General features: G+C 38.0%; 1 protein-coding gene across 31 annotated transcripts in view; it reads right to left on the minus strand.

The window, feature by feature from the left end:
• TENM2 (teneurin transmembrane protein 2) overlaps positions 1-24,245 on the minus strand; it is a 1,465,234-nt gene that overhangs the window by 861,778 nt on the left and 579,211 nt on the right. For 28 of the 31 annotated variants that reach the window (XM_083799339.1, XM_083799353.1, XM_083799307.1 and 25 more), the window contains one exon: positions 22,921-23,022. The exons of 2 other annotated variants lie outside the window; for them this stretch is intronic. The gene's annotated coding sequence lies outside the window, so the exon portion shown is untranslated. The remainder of the gene's footprint in view (positions 1-22,920; positions 23,023-24,245) is intronic. One more of the 31 variants, XM_083799350.1, reaches the window with a different exon arrangement.

Here is a 24,245-nt window from a genome sequence, read left to right on the forward strand (position 1 = left end):
TGCTTTGCACTTTGCTTAACCTCTCTCAAGAGCACCCAAAATGTAGTGCTCTGAATACTTCAGATGATGAATCCTCCTTTATTTCTTTACCCAATTAGGACTCCACTTCCTAGAAAATCTTCATTTGTGATTGTGTAACAAAGTATAACATTGCTTTATTTCTACCATATGACTAGAAAAATATCATTAGTCAACCACGCAGATTATAAAAATATGTTGTACTTATTCCTATTTGTTACTGCATTGAGAAATTAGAGATTCAAAAAGACTACGTAAATGTATAAGTATCCTGTTTTATATCATGAGTTGTACAATGAATTTTCCTGCTTAAATTTTATTTTTCTTCAAGCATCATTAGCCTCTGTAAGAGGCAGACTGCCAAAAGCTGTGAGATCTATAATCACTGGGAGGAAGATAATGAATTTGCGTGGTCTGGATAGGAACTGCAGAGTGCTTTACAAACAGAGCTTATAACCATGAGAAGGTATGTGTGTGTGTGTAATTGTCCCCAAAAAAGAATTTTTAAAAAGCAAGGCAGACAGATATGGTCACAGACCTATGTCATTTCATTTCATTCTTATGCCACTCCTTTCTAAATCAATACTGTGTGTTAGACTGTAAATAATCCTGAGAATAATGTATTTTCCTTCATATATAAAGAGTCACAGCTCTTTTTTTGTGTGTGAATTATTTTTTTTAAGTAATAATAATGATGGATAATGGCCCCATGCATACCTGCATGGCTGAATCTATTTTCAGACCTGGAAAATGATTGTGTGGATTCAGGCACAGCGTGCAGTGCTTATCCACAATGAGCCCACCTAGTATGGTTTGGAATGTGACCTCATTCTAATTTAATTACTTAAATCAAAGCCTGTAAGTCAAAGAAGTATCAGTTCACATCTGATTTTTTCAAAACGTCTAGAACTCTGGAGCTCCTGGTTTGTTATTAATCATGTTAAATACATGTATTTTCACATATTCCATACCTCTTAACTTCTACATATGTAGCCTTGTCTGTATCAATTATTTCTCAGATTTTTAATTTTTAATCATTGTAATGAATTCAAAATTATTAACAAATGAATGGAAATGTAAGTAGATTCATAGAAAATCAGGAGCTAAAATTCAAATTTCTCTGAACTTCACGAAATAGGTACAATATTAGGTAGCCATCCTGAAATGCAATAGCAGGTGTACAACTCCTTTGAAAGCAGTGCTCAGGTAGTAAGTCATTCATGCACTTACTAGACATTGTTTCACATATCTACATCATTTAATTTCTATACGTATATTTCACTAGTTGATGAAGCAGAATATGATCTGAGAAGAGTATTGACTCTCTTTTAGTTGCTCTAAATGTTGGACGGTTTTTTCCTTTTTTTCTTTTTTTTTTTTTTAACAACATTTGAAAGTGACAATGATATGTTCATTACATTTGAACATTTTGCTCCTTTTCTGTTTTTATGGACCTAATATTTATGTAGTGGTGTATCGCTAGATATTTAATAATCTAAGTCTTCATATATATTTAAAGAAATTATCACAAATGTTGAGAATATTAGGCTCTTTAATCTGAAATAACACCTCTAGCTTTTTTTGTTTGTTTGTTTTTCCATTTTCTGCCTCTCGCTGTTGCAAAACTGTTAAACTTGTTCCATGCTTCAGTTCCCCATTTGTCACGTGGAAATGTTACTTCTTTACAGGTTCTCTCAGAAGTAAGGAATTAATCTGAATTTTTAAATTATCTTTTCAGATTAATCCTTGGTAAGTGCTCCAAAACTTAATACATTAACTTAATATCTTATGTTGATCCAACTATTTTAAAAACAGAGATGCTGAAAAAAATGAAATGATGTATTGGATCAGACTGTAACTCTACCTTGGCAATGGAAAGATTTAATACAATAGATATAAACACCAGGACATCCCAGCACCTAGCACCCAGGTGCTGGGGTTCCAAGCATGGTTTCCAGAGTATTGAAAAGGGCTCTTTAAGATACCTAACAGAGAATAGACCATAAAATCCACAGAGGTATCATAAAGAGCAGGTTAAGATAGAGATAAGAAAGAGAAAGAATTGTCTCCAGCTGTCAGGCTATATCAAAAGTAAGCTTTCTCATAGCAGGATACTGTAGAGAACATTTGAACACCAAGGGCATTTGGGGGCAAGTAAGACATGATTTTTGTCTGTTATGCATATAACGTAAAGAATGGTTTGTCCACAAGAACACTAATAAAAGTGACATTGTTCTACAGAAATAGAAGAGAGTGAATTTTCAGAAGGAAACTGCTGAATAGGAATGATTTGGAGTAGTGAAGGACTATTGCCTATGTAAGAAGCTAAAGCTACGATAGTTTCAACTGAGAAACGTCTCTCTGGAAGATGGCTAAAACAACTAGTTGCACTTACTTAAAACATGTCTGGAATTCAATCAAATGGCCTACAAAAAGTAGAGTGCTCCAAAAGGCTAGAAGACATTTAAAATTATGCAGATGAGCCTATGAAATATCACTCTGCTGGGATAGCTTTTGTCTCTAGAAGAATATCCTCAGGTTGGGATAATCAGATATGTTATCAGACCATGATATGAAAACCTTGAAGTCTTGGAAGTTGACTGAGCCAGAGGCAAAGCAACTCATCCATGAGGTCACACAGATTTGTCATGCTCTATTCATAGGGTAACAAGGGATCACATGTTAGGAATGAAAAAAAGCTTATTTGAAGAATAAAATAATAGCATGTGATCACAGAGGTCCTCCTTTGCATTGGAAGGAGAAATTCTGTTTTCAGCCTCTCATACTCAGGGACTGTGCTAGCTTTACCACCTGCTTAAAAAGGTTTTGCTTAAAAAGGTTTTGTTATGAATCTCTCAGAGTTGTACTCCCAGAAACTCCAGAACTTCAAGAAAATCAATGGATTAGTTTAAATATATTATATCCCTTTTAAATATTGGTTGCTGAGGCATGGAATAATGAAGAACCTTATTCAGAGTCAGTAAAAGAGAAATCCAAAGAGATTTTCTGTTGTTAAAATTATGTTATTAAAAAGCCCATGCATATATCTTGGCAGACTTGAACTTGAGCTTCTTCCATGTACTGCATGCAGGCTTATTTGCATGGGATTTATTTAGACACGCAAAGCCAGGTACTCTGCAGCTCTCTCTTTCATAATATTAGCCTCATTTTCATGATTATTTTTTTTCTGATTATAACTCCTAAATGCATATTTAAAATTAAAAGATTGAAAATGCCTAGTTTATTTTAGACAAATGAGGAGCTTCATGAAAAAAAAAAAAAAAAAACGGACTGGATTTGGCCTTGTCGCAATGTTAGAGTAATGTGAATACTGAAACGTAATTTTTGTGCTCATGAAAACTCATCTCCTGTTGCCTTGTCTGATTGACTTTCAGCCTCATTTGGCTTAATATTTATTAGTGCTATGAAACAGAGAAAAAACTGTGATACCTTACTCTGATGTCTTCCTTCACAAAAGTGATTCTTCCATTTTTGTTTGAATTAGTGCCTATCATACAGTTTAACACAAAATAATGATTAAAATTATGCCCACTGCTGAAGAATCATCTACTATACTCTGTAAGTTGTGTCAGTGCTTATTTACCCATTACTTAATTTGAATCTGTACAAATATAGCCTTCTGTTAGCAGATTTTTCCACGCCCTTCTTAGATCCCAGAACTCACCAATTTTGCACTTAGTTTTGCAAGTACACATTTATAGCTTACTACCATGTTACCACCTAATCTTTGGAAACAAAACCAAAAACAAACAAAAACCCCACAACAGAATGAATTCCTGCAGTCTTTCACAATAAAGTATGTTTTCCAGCACCTGATCATCCCCATAGTTATTTTTCTAGTTTTTTTTTGTTTTGTTTTGTTTTGTTTTTAATTCTGAAGCAAATTAGTAGGCCTATTAGCTACATACACAGAATCCGGGTATTACCTCTCTCTTACTTATTCTTCCACTTAACACCTGAGAATTATGAGTGTCCTTTTTACCAGGATATTACAATGACAGCTGAGGTTCAGCTAATTATTTGTCACAATTCTCAAATCTTGGATACTTTGTTACTTGGTATAATTATCTGCCTTGTTGGGATGGTTTACACTAGGTGGGCCAATGGCTACAGATATGGCCATCTTACCAAATTTCAGAGATTTCTATCACTCTCTTCATAGTACTGGTACATCTGAGTCTTGGCTGATATTCAACTTCATTAACAAAAGAAGTAGCATTGCAAGTGTGTACAACTTTTTTTTTTTTTTTTCCAACTAAACTTGGGAAATTAACTTGGGAAAATTATTTTGCATGTATATGCATATCAAAATTAAATGTGAAGACATATTAAGAACATGTCATGTCAACTAGCACCTTTCAGTACTTTAAAGGCAGCCTCCCCTTTCTCATCTCTCCTTTACAAATAGAATTTCTAAATGCTTAAATAAAAATTCAGCTTGTTGAGCCAACAGTTCAAACTGAATGAAAGGAGCAGGCTTGTTAGAAGCACTCGTAGCATGGAAAGTGCCCTGAATAGCATTTGCTCCCTTCTGATCTCCACTGCAACTGCACACACAGCACTTTACACTAGGCTCAAAATGTAGAACTAGAATCACAGGAAAAATGATAATAAAACACGTTTAAGTTCTGTGTTAAGCTCACAGCTTTCACCGTTTTTGTCCACAGATCCTCCAAATGACAGATGGACAAATGCCAAATTGACATCCTGTTTATAAAGGTCACAGTTCCTTTTCTTAAATGAGCAGAAGGTAGTTTCTTCTCAGAGATCCTGACAATGGTAACTGTTCGCAGTGTAAGCCAGGCAGAAGTTATAAATCAACTGCACAAGGCTTATTTTTAGTAAATAGACAATGATGAAGCTAAATTTGCCTAGATAAATAGTGATTATATAGGGTATAAGCCCTTTTTGATGCATGCATGCCAGTTTCATTAATATTAATGAAGCCACATATGCCTTGAGAAGACACAATCATTGTTCACTGAATGAAATGTTCTACCTAGTTCTCAAACATAAAGATACAAAGACAGTAATCACTTATTAGCTCACTGCATATAGGCTGGTAAAAATAAAGCACTTGCTGTTTTAGCAGCCCTCTGATGGAATGCCCTGATTGTAATCTCCCTAAACAGCATCCCTTGCAACCATTTCAAAGCAGTTAAGATCTTAGTGGCATATTCAAAGTACCTACTGCTGACAGGGCTTGCTGTCACTTAGAAACTGGTGAAGTGATTTGCATTTGGAGAGTGATTGTAAAGCAGCAACATAATACACTGTGATTAGGAGACTGAGTGAACCACTTATAAAAAGAAGAAAGAGCACAGGATTAAAACTTAATAGGATATATATTTTTGGTTCACCTTTTCTACTGCAAACTCTAATTTGCCAAAAAGTATAGGAGTCCACTACTACATGTCCAGCTCCAATATTTAGCTAATCTGTCTATACTGATTCACATCACTGAGAATCTGGATCAAGATTGACAGGTGCTATGTGTGGTGACCAAAGTAACATGGAAGCTACTTAACTTCCACTGGACTGTGTGATTCAGCTTTAGAAATAATTATTTCATTCTGGTGTTAAGAAGATCATATACTTGTGAATGAAGCTGTTTTTACCTACAACAACCACGATGAAGACTTGACTATATGGCCGTACCTTTTTCTCCAGAGGAACAGCCCCCAACACTTAGATTCATAATATGCACTTTGTATTTGAAACAAAAAAACAACCAGTTACATCACTTCACCATTACCCTCTTTGTGGATCAGTCTTTTGACATGGACAGTGCATAAACCTTATGATTTATTCTCAACTAGCAACACTTTTAATGTTTTACCCCTTGATACATGGCATGAATTAATTGCTTATTTATAATCTCCTGTGCATCATATGCTATCCTCCTTTAAAGAATGGGTGATTATGTGGGGGAACTATGTTACATTTTTCTGGCTGCTGCTTCTGTGTCAGGTGTAACCTGCTAAAAGGAAGAGGGATTGGATGGGTCTTCCTCTGTGTGCAGGTGAGATTGGGTATGGAGTTGAAATGTGACCATTTTTGCATTAGGGCAGGAGACTCAGGCAGGTAGAATCCATACTTCAAATGGAGAGAAGGAAATTGCTAAATAAAATAACAAAATTAGGTCTCAGAAGTAATAAGGAAAAAGGGGACTTTTCTGAAGAACCTGAAAGGATGTAATGAACTTGTTGCCAAAGAGCTGCTGAACTGAAAAGTGTGGAGGAAATAACCACTCTTGCAAAGGCAAAATCCTTTCATTGTTATCTTGCCAAGCTGACTACAATTTCATTCTTGTGCATGTTTAGTGGAAATTGGCTTCTGAGATTCAAAGTCTTTTAGGGGATGCTTGCTTTAAAAGGAGATGGTGCAGTTAAGATCTATGTCAAATCTTCAGATGACTTTGGGTCCTGCCATACCTCCCTTGCTCTAAAAACAGTCTTCTTGAAGGCAGCACTGACAGGCTAAGTAGAACTGTAACACTCATGTCCTCACAGCCACGTTCACTGAATGACTGTGCTTGAGCCCTGGGGTGAAATACCAGTATGTCAATTCCTATTGCCACAGTGAATCGCTATTTGTAAACAGTTCCATGCTAATGAGACATCACTGGAAAGTGTTGCAGTACCCAGGATTAGAGGTCAGTGATCTCAGAGGGCCAAAATTCAAGTGCTTCATTGTGTTGTCAGGCTTTGACATACGAGTACAAAGTGGCTTGAAATGTATTTTGGAGTTTGAAACTGCATAAGCAACATTGAGTTGTCATATTCAAAAATACAGTTAAAATTCTAAATCCCCTCTGCAAGCTCCTAATTATGTACATATATAAATGAGAGTAAGTGTGGTTTCCTTATTACTTTTGCTATTCAAAGCATTAGCCAGCAATGAAGGTTAGGAAATGCCAACAGCACTGAAATTGGTGCTGGTCTCTTCTTCATCAGCATTTCCCAAAGTGTAAGAAATGTTCTCTTTACCGATATGGCCAGAGCAATAGGCTGGGACACTGCACCTCTCTTAAATCACAGCTTTAATTTTAAAAGCTGCGTAGGTAATTTTTAGATATTATGGCTACACAGAAAATAATGAAAATCATCTCAAATTACCTCTGTAACCAATGCCTGTCTGTGTTTGCAAAGGACCCACAGAAAGAATCCAGAAATGTGAATCCCCACAGACAAGAGAAGGTGCTAGTGCACAGGACAATAATGACACCCTCAGAGAGTAGTAATGTGACACATTTTCGTTTGGGAAAGCCAACCAGAGATGTTTCCACCCTCCTGATTTTCAACTGCTTCTTCTCACATCTAAGTCAATCTGATGTCAGCCTAAGTCAACCTAAGTCAATCTCCAATCCAGCTGTTTGAGGAATCATCCCAAAAACTCCATCACTGAAACAAGCATACAAAACATTAAGAAAGATGAAATAAAAGAAAAAATAATAATAATAAAAAGAAAGGTATTGAACCCAATTTAATGAAAAGGCAGCAAGAAGAGAACTTTTAATATGCTTGGAGTCACTGTCAGCCAGTTCCACTGCCTCAAGCCTGCACTGGGGCAGGCACAGAGACTGAGGAGCTCCAAGCAGACATCTTCTGTCTTAAATAAAATCATAGAATCATAGAATCATAGAATATCCGAGTTTGAAGGGACCCATAAGGATCAAGTCCAACTCCTGGCACCACACAGGTCTACCCAAAATTTTAGACAATGTGACTAAGTGCACAGTCCAATCACTTCTTAAATTCAGACAGGCTTGGTGCAGTGACTACTTCCCTGGGGAGCCTCTTCCAGTGTGCGACCACCCTCTCGGTGAAGAACCTCTTCCTGATGTCCAGCCTAAACCTCCCCTGCCTCATCTTAACACCGTTCCCATGGGTCCTGTCACTGGTGATTACAGAGAATAGGTCACCTGCCTCTCCACTCCCACTCGCAAGGAAGTTGTAGACTGTGATGAGGTCTCCCTCAGCCTCCTCTTCTCCAGGCTGAACAGGCCCAATGACCTCAGCCGCTCCTCATACGTCTTCCCCTCTAGGCCCTTCACCATCTTCATCGCCCTCCTCTGGACACTCTCCAACAGTTTTACATCCTTTTTGCACTGTGGTGCCCAGAACTGCACACAGTACTTGAGGTGAGGCCGCACCAGCGCAGAGTAGAGCGGGACAATCACTTCCCTCGACCGACTAGCAATGCCGTGCTTGATGCACCCCAGGATACGGTTGGCCCTCCTGGCTGCCAGGGCACACTGCTGGCTCATATTCGACTTGCTGTCAACCACAACCCCCAGATCCCTCTCTGCGGGGCTGCTCTCCAGCGTCTCGTCGCCCAGTCTGTACGTATAGCCAAGGGTTGCCCCGTCCCAGGTGCAGGACCCGGCACTTGCTTTTGTTAAACTTCATGTGGTTGGTGATCGCCCAGCTCTCCAATCTGTCCAGATCTCTCTGCAAGGCCCTTCCACCCTCATCTGAGTCCAGAACTCCTCCAAGTTTGGTGTCGTCAGCAAATTTGCTCAAAACACCTTCTAGTCCTACATCCAAATCGTTTATAAAAACGTTGAAGAGGACGGGCCTTGAGGGACCCCACTAGTGACCATCCGCCAGCCAGATGTGGCCCCATTTACCACAACCCTTTGAGCCCTGCCCGTCAGCCAATTGCTCACCCATCGTATGACGTTTTTGTTTAGCTGTATGCTGGACATTTTGTCCAGTAGGATGCTATGGGAAACTGTGTCAAAAGCTTTGCTGAAGTCCAAAAAGATCACATCAGCTGGTTTCCCTTGATCGACTAGATGGGTGATCTTATCATAAAAGGAAATCAAATTTGTTAGGCAGGACCTACCCCTCGTGAACACATGTTGGCTGGGACCAATGACTGCATTGTCCCCCAGGTGCTCTTCAGTAACTTCAAGGATCATCCTCTCCATAATTTTACCAGGCACTGACGTGAGACTGACAGGCCTGTAATTGCTGGGGTCTTTTTTCTTGCCCTTCTTGAAAATTGGCACAACATTTGCCAGCTTCCAGTCTACTGGGACCTCTCCAGATTCCCAAGATCATTGAAAAATAATTGAGAGAAGTCCCGCGATGACGTCAGCCAGCTCTTTAAGCACCCTGGGATGAATCCCATCCGGACCCATGGACTTGTATGGATCCAGGTGGAGCAGCAAATCCCGCACATGTTCAGGGTTGTTTGGGAGTTTATCATTCCCACCGTCAAGGTCCTCCAGCTCAGGGCACCCTGGGTCCCAAAGCCCATCATCAGTGTTGAAGACAGAGGCGAAGAAGGCATTAAACGTCTCTGCTTTGCCCATGTCATTGTCTGTGAGGAGACCTTCCCCATCAAGTAGCGGACCTATGTTTTCTTTGGATCTCCTTTTTCTGTTCACAAAGAAAACATAGGAAAATAATAAAACATAAATAAATAATAAAACATAATAAATAATAAAAAATAAAAACATAAATAAAAAAACAGAAAAATAATAAACATAAAACATAATAAAACATAAATATAATAAACATATAAAACATAAATAAACATAAATATAATGAAACAAAACATAATAAAACATAATAATAATAACAATAAAACAACAACAAAACAAAACAAAAACAAATGAAAACAAACAAGAACTAATGAGCAATTCTTCATGGTCACCTGTGTTCATATACTGGACTTGGGGAGCTGGTGACAGAATGTGGTGATGCTTACCTTGTCATGCACAGCACGGTGTTGCTTTATAGCCATGGCAGTTTTAGATGGCATTATAGTAGATTTGCCAAACTGTACTGCTACTCCATGTAAGCTTTATAAATAGTTTAATGTGGTAGCACCTTCAAGAAAAACTACAACTTTTGGGTTTGTTACATTTGTTTTTGTTCTCTGGGTTTCTTCCTTAGCATTGTAGGTGTTGAAAGTCAAGATTGATCAGCTTGGATCTGAAAAAAGGGCCATGAAGCCATTTCCTAGTCTCTTCAATGACTTCAAAGTTCTTGGATTAGGTGCGTCTATTTACTTTGAAATTATGGTAATTTTCTGTTAGTCTGGAAGGTAGGAAACAGGTAAAGTGCATACTGTCCAGTTTACAGTTTAAATAATTTGTGTAACATGAACCCTGGAGAAAAGGGGAGGATGATTAATTTATTTTTTTTTTTCTTTTAGAAGTGACAGAATACCCAATGCATCAGTTTGTTATTAAAACAAAACAAAACAAAACAAATGTATTTCAGAAATTAGTTTCATAGAATCATAGAAGGGTTTGGGTTGGAAGGGACCTTAAAGATCACCCAGTTCCAACCCCCTGCCCTGGGCAGGGACACCTCCCACCACACCAGGCTGCCCCCAGCCCCATCCAGCCTGGCCTTGAGCACTTCCAGGGATGGGGCTCAAAGTTGCTCTCCATCTTTCATAAAAATCCCCTTTAAGTACTCAAAGTCACAATGAGGTCTCCTCGGAGCCTTCTCTTCTCCAGGTTGAATACCCCCATTTCTCTCAGCCTGTCTTCATAGGAGAGCTGCTCCAGCCCTCTGATCATCTTTGTGGCCTCCTCTGGACCCACTCTAACAGCCCCAACATCCTTCTTGTGCTCAGGGCCCCAGCCCTGGATGCAGCACTGCAGGTGGGGCCTCCCAAGGGCAGAGCAGAGGGGCGCAATCACCCCTTCCCCTCTTGGCCTCACCTCTGGTGATGCAGCCCAGGATGCAGTTACCCTTCTGGGTGGCAGGTGTGCACTGCTGGCTCATGTCAAGCTTTTTGTCCACCAGAAACTCCAAGTCCTTCTCCTCAGGGCTGCTCTCAAGGAGTTCTTCACCCAGTCTGTGCTCTTGTCTGGGATTGCCTCAAGGGCTAAAGAAATACGGGCTAAAGCTTTTTATCTCATTTCCTCGAATAAGTTTGGCTCTACCTCTCAGGTAACTATCTACCACCACTCTTCAGAAACCAATAAAAACTGTAATAAAAATATGGATGGAAAGTCAGCGTGTAATTGCATCTGATTTTTAAAATATATTTTATTACTGTAACATTACAAGATGGTAATCCCTCAATAAAGGAAAATATTTTTTTTTCTGCGACAAAAGCAATACTGCAAACAAATAGCTGGTAATTTAGAACTGCAAACAGCATCTTAGCACTTTTTCTGTCAATACAATACAATAGCTGTTTAAAAAAGAGTGCAATTACAATATTAGTTGGGGACTGGGATGAAGATCCTCATCACACAACAAAGGGTATGAGCTGATGCTCCAAACTGCAGGATGAGTTAGGGAACATAAGCTTAGCTTTTGCTGTACACTGCTGGACTGGGCATGCACATTGCAATAATCAAAAATCCACGCAACTGAAAAAATCTTTTTCATAAATAACAAACAAGAAGAAAGTCAGAAAATACAATGACAAATGGTCCTCAATTGCCAAGGAATAACTTAACTCCCTAGCTTAATATTTTTGCTGGCCCTTAGAAAGACTGAACAGATCATCCAGACAGTTGTCAGCACTGGAAAGTTGAAAAAGTCTGGTATCAGTTTTTTAAAAAAGGGAGTGATTCAAAAAACATCAAAGAATATATCTAGGTTTCAGTTATTTTAAACACGCAGAAAATAAACAGATGTATGTACATACATCCATAGAAAAACATATAAAAAGAAAAATGACAAAAACAGAGGGAGAGATCTTGACTAAAGCTGACTTTTAAGTTAAACTTTAGTGTTCTTTGAGAGATACAGGTATATCAAAGGTTCATGAAAATTTCAGAAGTGTTGCTTCAAATGTAAATTCTTTTACAGGATTTTTATTGCTATTTCACCTTTGAAAACTTTCAAGAGAAATAAAAAAAAAAAAGTTCTGATCATTATCTATATTAGTGAGCGGGAAAATATTTCACTTGCGTTTATTCTGTGACTTCCTCACACAAAACCAACACCACAGATAAATAAAATACTGATTTTGGTCTTGCTTCAGTTTCACAGTTCAACAGAGAATATTCCCCACAGAGGCAAAGGATCTAACTAGGGAACCAAAATTTAAACAACTGCTGGTAACTCCAAATTAGTCTGTAATATTCTTTTGCAAGCACTTATAGTTTAAAATTCCCATTAAAAGACAGCGATCACAATCACTCAGAGTTTAGGTTACAGAGCTCTCTGAAGAAAGATGGAAAAAGGATAGAAACTTTTTGGTGTTTTGACACAAAATGTAGTATCTCCCCTATCTGGGCCTGGAAGTTTCTGTCTCAGTTCCCATTGTTTTCCAAATGGCATTTAGTACTCCAGCAACCTCTCCTGTCAACACAAACCATCTCCTGAAGGATTCATTTCTCCACTTTCCACCAGCAATTTATGGAAATCACCCTTCCAGAATATACAAGTACATTGATAGCTATACTGACTACTTCTGTATCCCTTTTATACGATTTATTTTTGCCTCTTTCTCATAATACCAACTACATTCTGCTATTTTCCATTTAGACAATAAAAGAAAAGAAATAGTGCTACACTATTTTGTGCTCCTGCTGGGTTTGAAACAGCTAGACATGAAATAAAATGGTCTTCTGTGTAGAGAAGGTTCACAGGATACTGACCCTACAAAAACAAGTTGTACTATAGACAAAAAACACCTAACAGCTTCTTGGATACCAGCGTACTACAGAAATCACTGACCTGGCAGAATGCATACCCTGAACATGAAAATAACACCTGCTTCCTTCCCATTGGATTTCGATCACAAAGTGAAGAATTTATTAAAATACCCCACTTACTTCAAACACCATCCACAACCTCCTCATTCCTTCTTTCATCTGCTTCCAAAGCTGCCATTACTTTCTGAGTACACAGAAACTCTGTCTCGACACCAAACAGCAAACTGAAGTAACTCAGAGTACATCTTGATAGGCTGCAGGCTAAATGAAGATCAATATAAATGAAATATTCTTTGAGAGTTAGTTTTTAAGTAGGACTGATTATAAGCATTCACACAGATTGCTGGAGAAGTAAATCACTGGGGACTTGTGGAAAAACAAACAAACAAAAAAACAACACTTCATTCATTGAAATTTATAGATTTCCTGAAAATTTATCAACAGGAATGAAGTTTCACTGCAAAAACTACCTACCTGGAACATTCTGTCCTGAGATGACAGGTGATACAGGACAAATTTTTGGGTCCCTTCCAAACCTATCCTCTGATTACTGTGATCCTGATCAGAAGAAAATGTTTCCACACTGGTTCATAACTAATATGATAGCAAATTAGTAACTTAATGCAGATAAAACTCTATCTCAGCATTTGCTTTTACCTTTGCAGGATTAGATTATATAATGATTCTTAACAGGCCCCTTAACACCTTTTACTTGTTTTCCCAGTATCAGCACTATTGATACTGAAATTTGAATTAGGCAATTCTGCATTTCCAACAGAGTAGGATTTTTAGCTATTCATTACTCCTAATGATACAGAGTAGAATTTGATTAATTCTCCTATTTAATTTATTTAAATACATTAGAAGCTTTAGTGGTACTGAGGAAAATTGCTTGGCAACAAACTGCTTTGGTAAAAGAATGATAACAGAATGTTATTGATTCCTGTGTTGTTGTTTTTGTTTGTTTTGCATTAAATATATATATTTTTATTGAAATACCTGAGCAAGGAAACCAGAATTTTCTTCAATTACACTAAAAAAATGGCTGACAAAGGAAAGGAAAGGTGACGGAAACAAAGCAGCACTGGCTTCAGGTGAATTAGCACTAGAGATGTCTGAAACATTCAATATCAAAACTAAAAATATCGAAAATACATAAAATTAGAAGTCCTACCCTTTCTCTTTAAAGAATCTAGATGGATGCTGCTTAATGGTATTCCTTGGACATACCAACTACTAAATTCAATCCTCTGCCTATTTTAATGTGAACATTTTGTTAGTATTTCACAAACATCTGCAAAATATTCCAATTTGGCAAATTAAGTATGGATTATGAAACAAGAAATTACTCTGAACCACACCACCTCCCCTCAAATGTTAAGAGACAACCAAAATGGGTCATTTTGACGGATATGAAGCTTCTTCTAAAAATCTGTGCAGTACAATCTAGCGATTGAAAACATTTCCCAATTTTGGTTTAAAACAGTCTTTTTCATTTAAGCCTTTCTCCTTCAGACTGTCAGTTTTGATGAGTACGTATTTTCCTACAGAATATTTTCCAGAATATCCCAGCCTACCTCTGCTTACTGATCTCATGAGAAAGTGCAGAAATCCAAATTCAAGCTTGCTTCACTTAGAATTTAAAAAAAAGTTCCAACCAGGCAGTGCATACACGCTGATCTGAAAGTTATCTCCATTGTAGGAGCCCTATTAGAGTGAAATGCTCCACAACTCCAGTATAAAAATCCTTGACTCACAGACACTGCATTTGTGAATCTCTTCCAATTGTATTTACAATTCGAAATGTGAGCTCTTGCTCTCAAGAGTTAGCTTTCTATAAACGTACAATATCCAAGTCTGCTTACTATGGGGCAACTGTTTTTATTCTAAATATAATTTGAGCTATTCCTTCCACATAATCTCTTGCAGCTGATAACTGTATTTAGGAAGTACAGCACTAACCATTAATTTTCTAGATCTTTAAGATGAAGAAACCCAATTTGTTTGCAGTTCTGACCACTGAAAGGCCTTCAGCCTTTTGATCTATTAACTTCGAATTCAGTTCTGCAAGATGTGGGATACTCTGGCACTGATTCAGCAATATACATGAACTCCAGCTTAACTTCTGATAGATGAGTAACTCTATGAAAGCCAAAGACTATTTATAAGCTCATAGTTAGGTAGAGTACATGCTTTTAAGGTTTCAAAGGCTCTTAATTGAATAGCTGTACTGCCACACGTAATGCTCTTAAAATGGGAGTATTCATTTTCCTGAGGACTCTCCACAGAACTAAAAGTTTACAGAAGTAGACTATTTGTTCTCATGAATTTTATTTGTATACTGTGAATAATGCCTATTAATAATATACTCTGCTTAGTGTGACTGATATAAAAATAAGAGCTTCTTGCATGAATCAGGGATTGCAGAATCAGGTCCTTCCTTTTGTTATATTGTATAAGCAGATGAACAAGAGAGAAAGAAGCAAGTTGTTTTCAAAACCACTGGGGAATGTGATAGCCTCTCTTTTTAACCTTGGATTTATTCACTTTGATGTAGAGTGTATATAAGATTAAGAAATGCTCAATCTCTTGACTATTAAACTCTCTGCCTACTTGTAGCTGATGATTCATGGCTTATTGTTTCTCTAATAGTTCACAGTTAATTGGTATGGTGCAGAATTAAAGATTAGCTGTCAAAATGTAAAAGTGTCAGGACTTTTTTTTTTTAGAGAAAGAACAGAAAATATCTGCAGATGAAGAACCACTATCTAAATAACCTCACACAGTATCTACACAGCTACGAAATGAACTTTTATACCATCAACAAGTAAGAATGTTTTTAAATAAGGCAGTTTCAATTTTATAGCATCCCATAACTTGCATTCAGCAACTCTTTAGTAAAACTGAAATAAGTACTTCACAGTCAATGGGTATTTTTTTTATATTTTTTGTACAACCAAAAATAGGATTCACATTAAACTGAAAATTGGGTCATGCTTCAGCACACAGTAATTTGACCTAAAGATAACATTCCTATCCTACAGTTATAAGATGTGCCTTTCAGACAATGAAAACATTTAAGAACTACAATTTCAGGTAGTTTGTATAATGTGAAAATGTCTGTCATGCTCCTGGAATCCAAAATATAATGAAACCTTTCTGTCTTGGCTGGATGGAGCACTACGCTCCCACAGAACAGACAATAGCGTTGTATCATGGCATAATGTTGGTGCAATGTTGGTGCATACAACAGGAAAAATGACATGTCTCATTTCATCTGATGATTTCTTTCTTACTAATAACCAAGACTGAACTAACAATTCGCAGGAGTTAAGTGTTTATTGGTGTCTGGTTTCACCATGAGAATAGTCCTCACCCTGTGATCATGGCAAACCTTGCAGCACCCTGAAGGCATGTTTCGCTCAGCTCTGATAGATCTGGGAGTATTCAGAACAAGAAACAAAACTCGGGTCATTTACCAGGTGCCAATTACAGCAGGTTGCAAGTCCGAAGTTAGAACAAAAGAAAACGAGAAAAAGGGAAAGCAGAAACTAAAACAGAATTGCCAAGAATAAAGGCACAAAGACAAATAAGAACATAAAATATATTACAGATAACCACCATGGTATGCATTGTTTGGATTTAATTTACTGGTACCTCTAGTTTACCATTTTTAGCATTTAAATCAAATACCTTGCAACCAGCTCTTCCAGTTGCAAAGTTTAACAAACCACAGAACCTGCTGTCCATAAAAATCAACCCAGAGCCATATCTTATGAAAATGATAACTTCCTGACAGCCCAGCCTCCCTCTGCTGCCTAGTAATGAGTGAGTTGGACACCACCTGACAGTTCAGCCTCAGATAAATATTTCAAACATATCATGCAAGAGATTCACAGATCAGTCCCCACCTCCAAGAAACCATTGGAGTGAGACAGAAGGCCATTTTGAACTGGCGCATCAGAGCAGAACACAACCAGCAGGTTTTTTTTTTTTGTGTGTATGTTGTTATTCTTTTTTTTTTCTTCTTTTTTTTTTTAACTGTGCCGGGAGTTGGTGTCAAATGAAAAGAGTAGGGTGATTAAAAGTAATGCTCTGGCCAGTGGATCTGATGCCTCAACACTAGAACACATCCTGGCACATACACAAATATGCACAGTAAACTCCATTTTATATTCACTTTATCGTGCTCCAAGACAGAATGAAAATACTGTATGTTGTCTAAAAAACTTCTTTAAAATGACTTCAGAAAAAAGTCCCTCAGACAGCAGCACAAAAGATGGACACATACTGAAAAACAGGAAACATAGACTAACATATTCCACATATTTCTCATTATGTTTGAAGTAAATGAAAGAAGCAAGGGAATTATCTCTGTAACACCTCTCTGAGAAAGAGAATTTATTTACAGATACCAAAAATGGGTAACTCCACAGTTAGATCTTTTGAACCATTCAGTTACAAGGCTGACAAGAGAGAGAAAATTCAAACTGTTGGAACATTTTCCAGGTATGGTGGGATATGCTTTGCCCAAAATTTAACTTGGACCAATGTCTCTTCAGAACTGAATAATCAGAGAAAAAGTATGCCCAACAAGGCTGAAAATTAACCTTTCGTCCATGGTGACAGAGAAAACTGGCTCAGTCATGTATATTTACCTACCTACATAGCTGAATTCATTTGAATATTTGGCAGAATACTCCGTCCTTTAGGACAAAGAATAGCAGACTAAAGTCTGTAGGCCAAAGCACGCTCCTGATGGATAACCACACCGCGAATCCTAGGGTTCATCAAACAATTTTCAGACAGTCTGAAAAATGGCAACTGCCTTAGCAGCTCTGCCCGAGGTGACTACTTCCACCAGCCTTCTTCCCATCCCTGCATACAGCACATACCTGTGAACTATTTTTCTGGAACTGAACACAGCTTTCTGCACATCGGATTTATCCAGCTGAAATGCTCCTGTCAGTGAAGACAGCAAACATGGATCCCAGCAGAAGCTTCATATTTTTACAGGTTATGTGAGGACACATCTACTTGCCAACTTGGCGAGTCTTCTCCTGAGCTAGTACCTCGCCATGATGCTGCGTACGTCAGCACACTTGGAGCTAGATTAGGAATCTCTGCACTTCACTCCTTTGCACCACATAAACTGATTTGAAGGAATTACCTACACCCTTTAAAAATTTGTTTTAAAATATATATCAGCTTATACTCCAAAATAAAAATTAGACATGATCATTTATACTACATAAATTAGGAATGAGATATTACACTGACAATTAAACAAACTCATTATAATTCATTGGTTGTAATCAAGGAATACTACAACAAAAGAAAAGAAAAGGAGGGCTTAAAGTTTCTTTTTTATTATTATTATTTTAAATCAAGAAGAGAACTGAGACTAATTATTTGTATTTAAACATATGATGATCTTACTGAGTCTACAAGGTTGGGATCTTGTTCCCTAATCAAGTGCATCAAATGCATTCCCCAAGGCTCATAGGAAAATTGCAGAACATCCAAACAAATCATTTTTATTCAAGAAAGCCCCTGAAGTGGACTGAATTTTCCTCTCCTTTTTGTCATACTGCTACACAGCACTGTGCTGCTGGAGATGTACAGTTCTATACCATGAGGCACTACAGATTCACAGTGACATTCTGAACGAGCTCTTTATTTTTGTTCTACTTTAATTATTAAGAGGGCCACACTCTGCCCTGATTCACAACCTCCTGAACACCATTGACTACAGAGTGTAAATTAAGTCAGATTTTGGCCATCATTTGGTAAGCACCATATAATTTGATGTTCTTCAACCTTCAGAATGATTGAAGGACTTAATTTACTAATAATTAACTGCCCAAAGCCTCTTTAAGAGGTGATACTGAGTTTAGTTCTAGTTTAAGGGTCTAATATGTAATACCTAAGTAGCTGCATACAAGCCACACACTTTCAACCCCTTGTTCTGTCTGTAAAATGTCAATTAGACTGTTTTTTCTCCCCTTTTATTACTGCTTCAAAAACCATGCTGTGAATTTGTAGCTGCCATAAATGCTTAATATAAATGTTCATTGTGCAATAAATAGTATCAGAACTCCAGTTTTAACACTTTTTAAAGCAACATTTTAGTTGCACCTTTTCCTTTTTCATCAAAAAACAGTATAGACTTCAATGTCACAATCATAATAAATGCATAGCAACTTGAGACAATCATAAGGCGTTGCTGTATCTTTCCACTTTTTTCTTTGAAAAAAGAAAGGTGCATACCATTAATCCCAGTAGGAAAAAAAAAATGTCACAGTGAGGAGCAGTCATGGCTTATTAGAATTTTAATTTAGAATCTTTGACCTCTAGATTCATTTAATTTTTTCCAAAGAGAGAGAGTCAAATAAAAAGATAAATATGAACAGCCACATTTTCTTTCAGTTATCATCGTGTTTTGAAATAATCACTTAACAAACATAGATTGTTCTTCTAAAACACAATAATCAACTGGCACAATCAATGCTTGATTTTTTCTTTTAGTCTCTAACATAATAAACACAACTTTGCTGTGCCCAATTCTAGAACAATTAATAGAACTCAGCCGCATCTAGCAACCTATAGATCAGGCACTTAACAGTAAAGTGCTACCAATTCCACACAGAGCTCAAAACTTGCACAGAATTGCAAAGACAAGTGAGGTATGTACACAATTACACCTGGAGAATTGGTGATCCAAAACACAGGGTCTACAGGGGTGGATTTAAAGTTTCTCTAATTTATTTTCTTATTTTTATTTCTTCATATAAAAGCTACCTTTACGTATCAAGATAGTTAACAAGCCTCAGAGCTTTTCCATAAAACAGAAAATATGAGTCCTGCAGTAGGTATCTTAGGTATAGTATGCTATTCTACTATTAGCATCAGAAAAGAAAGTAGATGTTTGAAAGCTGGACTGCCATTTAAGTGAGAAATCTGTGTTATGCTCCTGACTAAAACAAACCTAAAACACATTTGATTCAAATTATTTTTTATACAGAATAAAATAACAAATAAAGATGTATACTGGTTTTGGCTGGGCTGGAATTAATTTTCTTCACTGCAATGCGTATGTTTTGGATTTGTGATGAAAACAGTGTTGAGCACACACAAGGGCTGTTGCTGACCAGAGCTTGCAGAGTATGAAGGCTTCTCTGTTGCCCTCTCTACCCCCTAGCAAGGTGCACAAGGAGCTGGGAAGGCACATGGCCAGGACTGCCAACCCCAACAGACCCCAGGGATATTCTGCCTCATGAGACATCGTGCTCAGCAATAAAAGCTGGGGGAAAGGAGAAGGAAGGGGGACGTTCAGGGTCACAGCGTTTGCATGATGGAGCCCTGCTTCCTGGAAGTGGCTGAACACCTGCCTGCCAAGGGGACAAAGTGAATTATTCTGCTTTGCTTGTGCACACAACCTTTGCTTTACCTTTTAAACTGTCCTTCTCTCAGCCCAGGAGTTTTCTCACTTTTCCCCTTCTGATCCTCTCCCCATCCAGCCTGGGGAAGTGAGCACGCAGCTGGGTGGTGCTCAGCTGCCTACCGGGGTTAACACCCTACAAGGTGTCTCAAGCCCTAATTCAATGACCCTTTAACTACCACGATTCATCTTCTGAGTCAAAAAAAAAATCAGTGTTGATACCTACAGAACTCCGTCAATACAAACACACTGTAATTTGTATGCAGTAAGGAGACTACAGGACTAATGATCCAGAGCAGTCCAGTGAAATGCTGTAAAATTTCTCAACAAGGCTTGCTAGCTCAGCTCACCTCCGGTCTGTAGGACCCCCTCGGCCTGGCTGACAGACATAGCACCCTATATGTAAAGGTATTCTTTGGAAGCCACCAGCTAACACTGACTTTGGAAGTTCAACAGTGCTGGAAGGCTGGTTAGCACGAGCTAGCTGGTTACAGCATGTGAAGCAAAGCTGCTAGAATTCTGCTGATAAAACTGGAGTTTGGCCTGTCTACATGTCTTCCTATGTATAATTCTTGCATGGTACAGGTTTGGTTATTTCTGTAAGGTTCCCCTTTAATGTCTGAATAGTGACATGGCTTATCTGCTTACAGTAAAGAAGTAACTTATAAAAAAATCCACACTATCAAAGTTCCCTGTCACGATGGTAAAGAATTGCACAGGACATGCTAACAGGACAAAATGTGGGTCATTTTGGTGGCAATGTACCTGTGAAAAGCAGAAGCTCAGTTTGGACCCTGCCAAAGTACACAGTCCAAAACCATGACAAGCAGCTAGAAGATGATATAGATCTGCTCCCACAACCCCACTGCTGGAAGAAACTGTTGGGATGGTCTAAAAGTATTACACAGGCAAAATTTATGGATTTTCAATATATACAACTCTAGGCAGTGCCAATACTATCACAGCATCTCAGACACTTGCCTTAAACCATGCTCGGAGACAAAGACAGGCTGATCTGAGGGTGGCACCATCTTCTCCACTCCCTACCTACTCAGTTTCTCAGTGTTAGTAACAAAATCACATCACCAGAAGTGAGGAAAGAATAGGACTAAAAGGATGCCACATTATCCCTTTCACCAAGCTAGCATCATTTCTTATTCTCCCAAAAGTACTGGAATAGATTTGCTGTCAGTGTGCAGTTGATGGGAGTCTGTGAGTCCCACGAGAGATGGAGTGAGGGAGATTGTTACACTTTGCCAAGGAGTCTTTTCTCCCGTGTCGGGGGATGAAGGGAATCCAACCACATTATCCAAAGAAGGTGAGAGTCCCAGCTCCAAGCAACACTTCATCACAGAGTGAACCCCCGTGGGCTTAGCTCCCCTGTGAGATTAGAGAAAGAGCAGGACTGGGAAAATGGTGAAGAAATACAGACAAAAATGGAAAGATATCTCAAATCTTGTTAATTCCCTGTCTAAAAGTATCCTGCTTTTTGTTTGTTTGTTTGGCTGGTTGGTTGTTTTTTTGCTGTTGCTGTTTTTTTTTTTGTTTTTTTTTTTTTTTATGGGAATGTTGTATTGTGAAAGTTTCAGCTGTTATCACCACTGCTGATAGAAGTTCTTTTGAAGAATCAGAAATATGAAATGAATATATTCATACCATAGGACGCTTTAAGGCAGACCCACGTCTTTTCAAGGAGGAGGCAAATCAGTTCTTAACTCACCTACACTTTAAATGCAGCTGAGTTCACTGGGTATTTCATTTCCGTCACTCTCCCTCTTGCTCTGAACATGTAGCTAACAACCACAACAGGGTGACTGAATCACCCTATTTATTTTTGTGTGCTGTGCCAGGAGGCACAACACAGACTTCTACATTGCTTGACTACTTTAATGACACAAATGTGGATCAACAGGAAACTTGCTCTTTGGGGCCAAGACGATTTGTGCTTCAGCCCAGTGGTGAACCACCCATGTGAACCACAAGCGACCTTTCAGCTGCATGCAGCTACTCTTCGTCAGGTAAATGGAGGGATCAGTCTTGTTCCCTAACCACCCAAAATCCTTGAATTAATTCAATGGTGAAAGCAAATGCCCCAGATTTCACACTCATGTAGCTATAATACAGTCTAAAAGCTTTCGAGGACATAACTACTGTGTGGTCCTATTCATGCCTTCTGAAAGACTTGTGTAAACCAGTATTAAAACACGGAAATAGCGAAGTGAAATATTCTTCAGCATAATACACTTAAAGGATGCCCAGATATATCCACAGAAAAGTCACCTTAATTTTTTTTTTAACATTAAAAAACAAGAAAAAATGACAATATATACACACTAAGTCCAACAGCCTCAAATACTCAAGCCACTTTTCCTCTGCAATCATGTATTCTATAATTCTTTTTACTGGGGCCCAGTTGTTATTTCAATGCACATGGCAAGCTGTCTTTTCTTCTCTACTTGTTTATTGTAGAATCACTCATACTATATTTTAATAAAACATTTTTAAAGAACTTTTTATCTAAAATATACTAGTAAACCAAATTGTTATCAGTACTGCTAAGTTGAAAACACGAGGAAAAGTATTACTAACTCATGGATCTATTAGTTAAGAATCACTGCTAAAAGCCTTTTATATTTAAGAATAGAAGTGCATGAAACTGATAAATATATAATTAAATATCTAAATTCACACTCAGTTTTTAATTTATATGACCATATAAAAACCGTTATTAAATGCATATGTAATCCCTCATTGTAATCTTCAGTGTGTTGTGGAAGGAGGAGAAGCTTGTACATACCCACATGTGCACAAGTTGAGGCCAGCAGGGATCTACAGACTTCCAGGTACAGAAATACAGCATGCCCAGTCAGATCAGCATGATCTGTGCCTCCTAGCAAATCTGGGAAAAAATAAGAAATCAAACTGAATTATCCCCCCTTGTACGAGGCAAACTCTGGATGTCTGAAGCTGAAATTGGTACCAAGTACGTAAGATAAGACTAAAGTACATTTGTCTCATTGAACATATAGTAGCTTCACTAACATGGAAACAAATGCTGTTAGGTGTTCATGCCCGACACACATAAATGATCACAACTTCATGAATGCAGGAATCTCCCACAGAATTTATGTAAATATTTCCTGGAAGAGGCCTAGCCTCAGTAGCATGATCCAGAAGCTGTATCAGCCTCCTTTAAAATTTCTGTTGCACAACGGTATGTTGCATATAGTTGCTTTCCTGTGCTTCAAAACTGATATACAGCAAAATTACAAGCAGCCTTTCTAGCTCTTTCTCTTTTCATGTCAGGACTGAATAATTAAAAATAAAACACCTTGTATTTGTATCCCAGGAATATGGAGCCTTGCCAAAGTCATTCTACTGTAAAGAAAGAGAAACGTGTGGTTGCTAAAATGCACAGTACACGCTAGATGCACAGTTTGGGTCCATCAATGAAATGCACAGTCTGTTTATTCTTCTGTGTCTTTTGCAACAAACAGCAAACTCTACGTTAACCCACCTGGCGGACAGACCTCAGACAAAAGAAGAATGGCAATTTACACACCAGAAAGACAAAAATAATCCTCATCTGCCTGTCCATCCTCAATTATGTAATTCTTAAAAACACTTTCTAATTTACTATTTCTCAACTTAATTGTACAAAACACTGTTAAATGTCTTTAACTATATTTCAAATGAAGAGTAGCTTATTTTTAATTCTCATTTTTTAAACTTAATACTTTTTCCTTCACACTGCAAAAATGTTCACATCATCTGAAGGATAACCTCCATTCATACTTCATTTTTCATCCTTGCCTCCAGTATTCTCTATAAAACAAACATATCCTATTGTACAAATAGAAAATCTGAGACAAAAAGATGGCAAGTAGTTTGAATGCTTATAGTAAATCTGGATACCAGTTGAATTTTACTGTCTTTTGAGCTAAATTTCACGACTCCTAATGGATCAAGCCTGGAGCATTAAGTCAATGGGAGCTGTTGATGCTCAGCATGTTAAAAAAATAAAATTAAAAAAACGCAGAAAACTCTAAGCTGGTCAGCACCCCCTCCTCGCACCCTCCACTAGCGCTGCTCCAAAGGAAGACCCAGGGAACTAGCTGAAGG

Source organism: Anser anser, assembly GCF_964211835.1.
Source record: "Anser anser genome assembly, chromosome: 14".
In the NCBI taxonomy this organism is placed as follows: Eukaryota; Metazoa; Chordata; class Aves; order Anseriformes; family Anatidae; genus Anser; species Anser anser.